Raw genomic sequence first — 10905 nt, 5'->3', positions numbered from 1 at the left:
CATCCGGTATGAGTGAGGCTTCATGGAGTACAACACTACATAGTGAAACTGATAGTGGTCTGACTGACTGATCCACAGGTCCTGACCAGCTCTGGCCAATGAGAATGAAGCTGCAGTCTGCCAATCAACCAGCAGAGGTCAGTATAGAACTTAAAGCAACAATCTCTCTCTCTCTCTCTCTCCCTCTCTCTCATGCACACAAGAATGCATGCACACACCCTCACGACTATTAGCTTAACGTTTGGTATAGTTAAATTGGGATTGACAGTTAGCTGTAGTGGTTCCTGGAAAGGAAACAATAACTTCATAACTTTCAATAAAAGTATTAGTGCGTGTGTGTACGCGTGCATTAGTGTGTGTACGCGTGCATTAGTGTGTGTACGCGTGCATTAGTGTGTGTACGCGTGCATTAGTGTCTGTACGCGTGCATTAGTGTCTGTACGCGTTCATTAGTGTGTGTACGCGTGCATTAGTGTGTGTACGCGTGCATTAGTGTGTGTACGCGTGCATTAGTGTGTGTACGCGTGCATTAGTGTGTGTACGCGTGCATTAGTGTGTGTACGCGTGCATTAGTGTGTGTACGCGTGCATTAGTGTGTGTACGCGTGCATTAGTGTGTGCCACCTGAATGTAACTGCATTCCCATGTGTCTCCTTCCCTCAAAGGAATATTCATCTATTTGACTAACCAGCTGCAGCAATTCAATCTCACTCTTTTCATCCCTTTGTCTTTATTCATCTTGATCTTTCTTTATGCATCTCTCCGAGTCCTTTCAATGAGTCACCTCTCGTCCTTTCTCTCATCCGCTCCTCTTTCTCCCTCCACCTCCTTCCCGCTCTTCATCCCTTACTCCCCCTTCTCTGTCTCTGTCTCTGCTCCCTCCCTCTCTACCTCTCTAGTCGTGCCTACATCGTTGAGCACTGTGAGTGTGAGTGTTAGTGCACGTGCCGGAGCCTGCACGTGGCAGACTGGTACACACTGCTCTCTGAATGAGAAATGTCTAAAAATAGGAGGTCTAAAAAATGAGAAATGTCTAAAAAATAGGAGGAGGAGGAGAAGAGAGGATGAGAGAAATATAGAAACTGCAGTTTATTTTTACCCCAGAATCCCCTGCCTGAACCTAAAGCGTGACAGCCTCATTTTATATTTATTTATTCTTGTATTTCTGTCACTTCTTTCTTTCTCTGTATCTGTATCAGACCTATATCTATCCTACCCTGCCTTTCTAAGGTCTTCGAAAGCCAAGTCAACAAACAGATTACCGACCATCTCGAATCCCACCATACCTTCTCCGCTATGCAATCTGGTTTCAGAGCTGGTCATGGGTGCACCTCAGCCACGCTCAAGGTCATAAACGATATCTTAACCGCTATCGATAGGAAACAGTACTGTGCAGCCATATTCATTGACCTGGCCAAGGCTTTTGACTCTGTCAATCACCACATCCTCATCGGCAGACTCGACAGCCTTGGTTTCTCTAATGATTGCCTCGCCTGGTTCACCAACTACTTCTCTGATCGAGTTCAGTGTGTCAAATCGGAGGGTCTGTTGTCCGGACCTCTGGCAGTCTCTATGGGGGTGCCACAGGGTTCAATTCTTGGACCGACTCTCTTCTCTGTATACATCAATGATGTCGCTCTTGTTGCTGGTGAGTCTCTGATCCACCTCTACGCAGACGACACTATTCTGTATACTTCTGGCCCTTCTTTTGACACTGTGTTAACAACCCTCCAGGCGAGCTTCAATGCCATACAACTCTCCTTCCGTGGCCTCCAATTGCTCTTAAATACAAGTAAAACTAAATGCATGCTCTTCAACCGATCGCTGCCTGCACCTGCCCGCCTGTCCAACATCACTACTCTGGACGGCTCTGACTTAGAATATGTGGACAACTACAAATACCTAGGTGTCTGGTTAGACTGTAAACTCTCCTTCCAGACTCACATCAAGCATCTCCAATCCAAAGTTAAATCTAGAATCGGCTTCCTATTCCGCAACAAAGCATCCTTCACTCATGCTGCCAAACATACCCTTGTAAAACTGACCATCCTACCAATCCTCGACTTCGGTGATGTCATTTACAAAATAGCCTCCAAAACCCTACTCAATAAATTGGATGCAGTCTATCACAGTGCCATCCGTTTTGTCACCAAAGCCCCATATACTACCCACCACTGTGACCTGTACGCTCTCGTTGGCTGGCCTTCGCTTCACACTCGTCGCCAAACCCACTGGCTCCAGGTCATCTACAAGACCCTGCTAGGTAAAGTCCCCCCTTATCTCAGCTCGCTGGTCACCATAGCAACGCCCACCCGTAGCACGCGCTCCAGCAGGTATATCTCTCTGGTCACCCCCAAAACCAATTCTTCCTTTGGCCGCCTCTCCTTCCAGTTCTCTGCTGCCAATGACTGGAACGAACTACAAAAATCTCTGAAACTGGAAACACTTATCTCCCTCACTAGCTTTAAGCACCAGCTGTCAGAGCAGCTCATAGATTACTGCACCTGTACATAACCCATCTATAATTTAGCCCAAACAACTACCTCTTTACCTACTGTATTTATTTATTTTGCTCCTTTGCACCCCATTATTTCTATCTCTACTTTGCACCTTCTTCCACTGCAAACCAACCATTCCAGTGTTTTTTTTACTTGCTATATTGTATTTACTTCGCCACCATGGCCTTTTTATATTTTTATTTATTTATATATATATTTTGTTTGCCTTCACCTCCCTTATCTCACCTCACTTGCTCATATTGTATATAGACTTATTTTTCACTGTATTATTGACTGTATGTTTGTTTTACTCCATGTGTAACTATGTGTTGTTGTATGTGTCGAACTGCTTTGCTTTATCTTGGCCAGGTCGCAATTGTAAATGAGAACGTGTTCTCAATTTGCCTACCTGGTTAAATAAAGGTGAAATAAAAATCTCTCCAATTGTTATCTCTCTCTCTCCCCGTCAGAAAAGGCATTTTAAGAAGCAGGGTTTTTACAGGAAAGGTGTTTCCTAAATGTAGATTTCCCGCCTAAATCAACATACCCAAAAGTAACTGCTTTTCATGTGTAATTACATGATTCTGACATGCAGAAAACGTGGTATATTTGGAAAGAAGACATCTTGGAAACTATGAGGAAATGATCAGAAGATAGATAGGAGTTACATACTTCAGAATACACAAGATCAAGCACACACAAAATAACCATTTTTTCATTAATTAATTAACATCTTTCATTTTGAATAATAATAAAAAATGAACTTTTATTTAACCAGGAAAAGCCCATTGAGACTCAGAGTGTCTTTTTCAAGGGAGACCTGGCCAAGAAGGCAGCAACAATCCATGCATTACATAATTAAAACATACAACAATGCAATAACATGATCCAGCCTAAAAAACGCACATATCTAGATGAAGCATGGATTGTAGATTATTCCATGCGTCTGGTGCACAAGAAGAGAAGGCAGTCTTGCCTAATACTGTGAAATTCTAAAGATGAGAGCGCCTGCAAAATTGTGATTTGTCCAAATAATCAGTGACGAAAACTCTATGTCCCGAATCAAAGTTCCTCGTCAGTCGTCGCAATCCACAGTCTGTTGACAGACGGACTGACAGACCATTTATGTTAGAGATAGAAGCCACAAGGAAGATGGGTAACGGCCATAACATGGTCGTCAACTCCGATAAACAATATATAAACATAAACATGAGTATAAACAACTAGCCCAGGGAGCAGTGCTGTGTATTCATGGACACCAAGGGAAGCCAGGCTTCCCCAAAAATGTACCAACAAAAAATTCAATAAAACATATCAAATAATGTATCTTTCTTGTCTCCGTGTTTCATAATTTCCCTTCAATTATCAAGAGACTGAACGTATCTCACCGGAGAAAGCATCCAAGCGAGCGAAACGGCACCCCTGTATGTATAGAAAAGGTTCAAATTTATCTCACACTTTTTAGTTAACTGTTCCTTTAATCGCACTTTTTTGTTAACGGTTCCTTTAATTGCAGGTGCCTCTGAGCCATAGAGTGAAAAACTTTGAAAGTTTCTTCAAGTGCAGTCGCAAAAACCATCAAGCGCTATGATGAAACAAGCTCCCTGAAGACCGCCACAGGTAAGGAAACCTAGAGTTACCTCTGCTGCAGAGGAGACGTTCATTAGAGTTATCAGCCTCAGATTGCAGCCCAAATAAATACTTCAGAGTTCAAGTAACGGACACATCTCAACATCAACTGTTCAGAGGAGACTGAGTGAATCAGGCGAATTGGTCAATTTGTGGCAAATAAACCACTACTAGAGGACACCAATAAGAAGAGACTTGCTTGGGCCAAGATACACGAGCAATGGAAAATCTGTCCTTTGTTTGGATGAGTCCAAATGACAGATTTTTGGTTCCAACCGCTGTGTCTTTGTGATGCAGAGTAGGTGAACAGATGATTTAGTGAGTTAAAATCTTCCTAATAGTCACAGGGTGCAAGCTGTCAAAATGCAGAATTTTGGCATTTTAGCAAGTTTTTATTCATATTGAAAATCCGATTTTACTTCTACATATGATCTATATTAAAGGCCACTTTATTTCAAATAACAAATAACTTTTAAAATTCAATATTGGTGCAGAATTTCTACTTAACATATCAAATAGGCACTAATTTCGTGGAACAACACAGTACACATTAAGTTCTGCCCTTTAAAATGTACCGTGTTCATAAAATGTATAGGTTCAGAACTTTTTTGGAACATCATAGCACATTTGAAAGTTGTGTGTGTATATATGGCAAATCAAAACTGGATGGTCTTCAGAGAGATCGGAGGAGTTAAGGGTAGCTGAATGATGGGACTAAACACACGATAACTAATGTAAAACATACTCTCTGTAAAATGTGTATATAGTAGAAGCATGTTTTGTTTTCCATTCGTTTACTCCAATTAGGGGAGGGGTGGTACTGTTAGGGGGAAATAATAAAGATATATGTATGATACACAGTGCATTAAGAAAGTATTCAGACATTACTTTTTCCACATTTGTTACATTACAGCCTTATTCAGAAATGGATTTAAATGTTTTTCCTCAACAAAGCAAAAACAGGTTTATAGAAATTTTTGCAAATTTTATAAAAAAATACTTATTCAGACCCCCTTTTGATATGAGACTCAAAATTGAGCTCACGTGCATCTGTTTCTGTTGATCACCCTTGATGTTTCTAAAACTTGGAATCCACCTGTGATACATTCAATTGATTGGATATGATTTAGACAGGTGTGTGCCTTTCCAAGGTCCCACAGTTGATCGTGCATATCAGAGCTAAAACCAAGCCATGAAGTTGAAGGAATTGTCCATAGAGCTCTGAGACAGGATTGTGTCGAGGCACAGCATTGAAGGTCCCCAAGAACAGTGGCTTCCATCATTCTTAAATGGAAGAAGTTTGGAACCACCAAGACTCTTCCTAGAGATGGCTGCCTGGCAAAACCTGAGCAATCGGGGGAGAAGGGCCTTGGTCAGAGAGGTGACCAAGAACCCTATGTTCACTCTGACAGAGCTCCAGAATTCCTATGTGAAGATGGGAGAACCTTCCAGAAGGACAACCATCTCTGCAGCACTCCACCAATCAGGCCTTTATGGTAGAGTGGCCAGACAGAAGCCACTCCTCAGTAAAAGGCACATGACAGCCTTCTTGGAGCTTGCCAAAAGGCACCTAAAGGACTCTCAGACCGTGAGAAACAAGATTCTCTGGTGTGACGAAACCAAGATTGAACTCTTTGGCCAGAATGCCAAGCGTCACGTCTGGAGGAAACCTGGCACCATCCCTACGGTGATGCATGGTGGTGGCAGCATCATGCTGTGGGGATGTTTTTCAGTGGCAGGGACTGGGAGACTAGTCCAGATCGAGGCAAAGATGAACGGAGCAAAGTACAGAGATCCTTGATAGAAATCTGCTTCAGATCGCTCAGGACCTCCAACTGGGGCGACAATTCGCCATCAAACAAGACAACGACCCTAAGCACACAGCCAAGTCAATGCAGGAGTGGCTGTATTTGGGACAAGACAGCCAGAGTCCGGACTTGAACCCGATCGAACATCTCTGGAGAGACCTGACAATAGCTGTGCAGCAATACTCCCCATCCAACCTGACAGAGCTTGAGAGGATCTGCAGAGAAGAATGGAAGACTTCCCAAATACAGGTGTGCCACGCTTGTAGTATCATACCCAAGAAGACTCGAGGCTGTAATCGCTGACAAAGGTGCTTCAACAAAGTCCTGAGTAAAGGGTCTGAATACTTATGTCATATTTCCATTTAATTTGTTTTATATATGTGCAAAAATGTGAACTGTTTTTTCTTTCCTCACGCCTAACCCAGGAGACGGATGATCACATGGCTATCCCTCTGCTCTCGTGGACCCCTGGTTAGAAATGTGAAGCGTCTGACATGGAAACACTAATACTACCTGATGACTTACAAAACAGAGTGCTAGATAAATGGTAAATAATGAAGGTAGTAATTAAGTCCAGCTGTGACTGATAGGGCGCAGGTGTGCGTATTGATGGTTGCCAGGTGTACGTAAAGATGGGTAGCCAGGACCGGTGGTTAGTAGACCGGTGATGTTGAGCTCTGGAGCAGACATAAGTCTATTTTGAGACAGATTTGAAAGGTCCCGAACAGTCATTCTGATTCACATGTACAATTGCATTTTGAATTACAAAAATATCACCTATTCAATTGTTTGAGTTTGGGGTTAGAAATGCTCTTTATTTATTTATCCCCCCCCCCCATATTAATCTTCTCTTTTATTGGCCAGTCTGAGATATGGCTTTTTCTTTGCAACTCTGCCTAGAAGGCCAGCATCCCAGAGTCGCCTCTCCACTGTTGACATTGAGACTGGTGTTTTGCGGGTACTATTTAATGAAGCTGCCAGTTAAGGACTTGTGAGGCATATGTTTCTCAAACTAGACACTCTAATGTACTTGTCCTCTTGCTCAGTTGTGCACCGGGGCCTCCCACTCCTCTTTCTATTCTGGTTTGCTCTGTTCTGTGAAGGGAGTAGTACACAGCGTTGTACGAAATCTTTAGTTTCCTGGCAACTTCTCGCATGGAATAGCCTTCATTTCTCAGAACAAGAATAGACTGATGAGTTTCAGAAAGTTCTTTGTTTCTGGCAATTTTGAGCCTGTAATCGAACACACAAATGCTGATGCTCCAGATACTAAACTGGTCTAAAGAAGGCCAGTTTTATTTAATAAGAACAACAGTTGTCAGCTGTGCTAACATAATTGCAAAAGGGTTTTCAATTAGTCTTTTTAAAAATGATAAACTTGGATAAGCTAACACAACGTGCCATTGGAAAACAGGAGTGATGGTTGCTGATAATGGGCCTCTGTAGATATTCCATACAAAAATCAGCTGTTTCCAGCTGCAATAGTCATTTACAACATGAACAATGTCTACACTGTATTTCTGATCAATATGTTATTTTAATGGACAAAAACATGTGCTTTTCTTTCAAAAACAAGGACATTTCTAAGTGACGCCTAACTTTTGAACGGTGGGGTATATTCATGAGCTCACCTTGACTGACAGATCTTTGAAATGTCTATGTCAAGAAACTTGGATGCAGTCAGCAATGTTCCAGTAAAATCATCTGAAAATAATTTGGTGATACACAAAGCAACTCAAACAACAGTAAAATTGCATCCGTTGCCAGGTTTCCATCTAACTTGCAACACATTTTCATGACAATGTGCATTTTGTCACCAGATATGTGTTCCCATCATAGTGACCTATTGTGGATAAAGGGCTGTGTAAAATTTAATAAAATCAACTCTACTGATGGTTTTATCACAAACTGCTGCATTTATATAGAAATCATGCTCACTCTGGTCTTGGGATGTGTGCTCTATCCAACAACTCGCAGATACAGTGCGGGTACCTGCATTGATATTATTATGGATAAGAGCGATTTAGTTTTTGTCAAACGACAGCCAAGCATCGATCATGATTCACCAGAATAAGATATTTATTGGAAAGGAGCATCAAGCTCATCACGTGCACTTTCACCACCCTGTGAAGTCCATAACTTATTTGATCTGTAGCTTAATAAACTGCTTGGTTTTCCAAGCCGTAGTGGATGACCACACAACATATCATCCCGTGCCTTCGATATGATGGTTATTATCTCAATATTTGTGCATGAAGGCGCTTCCACCACCATTTATTGCATAATTAGTTTACTGACACAACGATCAAACCATGTCGAATGAACAAATTGTTTGCATTTATACAATTGTGCCAGCATATCCTGTTTCCATCAGCTCGGTTATTACTTTTTTTCATGTGTCAGGTAATTCATCTGCATGAAATGGTCGGATGGAAACCTGGTTATTGATATGGGTTTTTACACAGCCTACTCTCCTGTTTGGCATGTCTCTTGTGATGCAGTTCATGGCATCACTGATGGATGTGTTGACATGACAACAGGACAAAAGAGTTTTGAACGACCCTTCCCCCTCTTTTGTTTCCAGGCTGGATGAGGCCCTAGCTAGCTAGTAACTAGCTAACACTAGTGATGTTATGTTTGATACTGGAGCGCCGAGGCATGCGTCGAAATGAGCAGCTAACTTTCGAAAGAGTGTGCCGATCCGTCTATCACTTTATTTTACATTTACATTTAAGTCATTTAGCAGACGCTCTTATCCAGAGCGACTTACAAATTGGTGCATTTACCTTATGATATCCAGTGGAACAACCACTTTACAATAGTGCATCTAACTCTTTTAAGGGGGGGTTAGAAGGATTACTTTATCATATCCTAGGTATTCCTTAAAGAGGTGGGGTTTCAGGTGTCTCCAGAAGGTGGTGATTGACTCCGCTGACCTGGCGTCGTGAGGGAGTTTGTTCCACCATTGGGGTGCCAGAGCAGCGAACAGTTTTGACTGGGCTGAGCGGGAACTGAACTTCCTCAGAGGTAGGGAGGCGAGCAGGCCAGAGGTGGATGAACGCAGTGCCCTTGTTTGGGTGTAGGGCCTGATCAGAGCCTGAAGGTACGGAGGTGCCGTTCCCCTCACAGCTCCGTAGGCAAGCACCATGGTCTTGTAGCGGATGCGAGCTTCAACTGGAAGCCAGTGGAGAGAGCGGAGGAGCGGGGTGACGTGAGAGAACTTGGGAAGGTTGAACACCAGACGGGCTGCGGTGTTCTGGATGAGTTGTAGGGGTTTAATGGCACAGGCAGGGAGCCCAGCCAACAGCGAGTTGCAGTAATCCAGACGGGAGATGACAAGTGCCTGGATTAGGACCTGCGCCGCTTCCTGTGTGAGGCAGGGTCGTACTCTGCGAATGTTGTAGAGCATGAACCTACAGGAACGGGTCACCGCCTTGATGTTAGTTGAGAACGACAGGGTGTTGTCCAGGATCACGCCAAGGTTCTTAGCACTCTGGGAGGAGGACACAATGGAGTTGTCAAACGTGATGGCGAGATCATGGAACGGGCAGTCCTTCCCCGGGAGGAAGAGCAGCTCCGTCTTGCCGAGGTTCAGCTTGAGGTGGTGATCCGTCATCCACACTGATATGTCTGCCAGACATGCAGAGATGCGATTCGCCACCTGGTTATCAGAAGGGGTAAAGGAGAAGATTAATTGTGTGTCGTCTGCATAGCAATGATAGGAGAGACCATGTGAGGATATGACAGAGCCAAGTGACTTGGTGTATAGCGAGAATAGGAGAGGGCCTAGAACAGAGCCCTGGGGGACACCAGTGGTGAGAGCACGTGGTGCGGAGACAGATTCTCGCCACGCCACCTGGTAGGAGCGACCTGTCAGGTAGGACGCAATCCAAGCGTGGGCCGTACAACTTTATCAGTTGTACGTCATCGATGACGTCCGAAGCTTCATTTGATCACGTGCTTTTTCGGCCATTGTGTCGCAAAATGCGAGACCCCACTGTTTTCACGGTGCTTTTGATTATTTCAAGCTGCTTTCAAACGTCGACCTCTACTGGACACTGTACTTAAAAATATGGTTAGGATTTTGTACATGTGGTTTCACCTGACTGGTAGTTTAGCAGGTAGAATAGGGATCTTTAGAACATTTCAGGGTTGTGAGGGTATGAGGTCGAATCCCTTTGAAGGCACACTGTTTTGAAAATGTATGTGAAACCACACTTTCTGCACTGTTGTTCAAATAATTTGTTATTTATTATAAGCTTCTGTCTTAAGCATCCCGAATAATGGCATAGATTCCCTTTTTGAAAAATTGTAAACTTGAAGGCATAAAGGGAAGCATTATTTAAGATGCAAACCTGGTATTCCAACTGATTATATGCTACTAAACCCAACAACTTAAATTATCGCTGTGCTACAGAATTTTTAAGAAAAAGGTGGAGGAAAAAAACTCTTATCACACGCTGCTATATATTGCTAATCAGCAAATGTCACTAATGTACATTCTGAACCGATAATGAAGCTCAGCGAAACAGTTTCTCCGCACAATTTGGTGAATGCTCCAAAGCCTGTTTTTTTCTTTCTCCAGTCACTAGCCAACACCAGACACAGTTGAAAGGAGAAACATAAGTATCTTTGCCATAGATTAATAGTGTAAACCTTTTATTATATTTTCTGACATCTTACAGTCAAATTCTTGGCACCAGTAGAGTAGCTACTGTATCTAGCTACATCAAACACGCCTTCTACGATGTTGGTTACAAGGCGGTGCTTAATTAGGTAAGAGAATGTTTAAATATATTCAAATGAGAGTTGAGGTGATGTCACCCTATCCCAGGGATCAACTAGATTCAGCCATTGGCTAACAATTTTTTTTCTTCTTGAACTGGTGGTTGGTGGGGGGGGGAGGGGGTCATAATTACAAAATAATTTGTAGACTGCAAATTGACCGCAAGAAGCCCAATCAGTTATTTA

The sequence above is a fragment of the Salvelinus fontinalis genome, chromosome 30, assembly GCF_029448725.1.
Source record: "Salvelinus fontinalis isolate EN_2023a chromosome 30, ASM2944872v1, whole genome shotgun sequence".
Taxonomy (NCBI): Eukaryota; Metazoa; Chordata; class Actinopteri; order Salmoniformes; family Salmonidae; genus Salvelinus; species Salvelinus fontinalis.
This window is presented reverse-complemented; position numbering follows the sequence as displayed.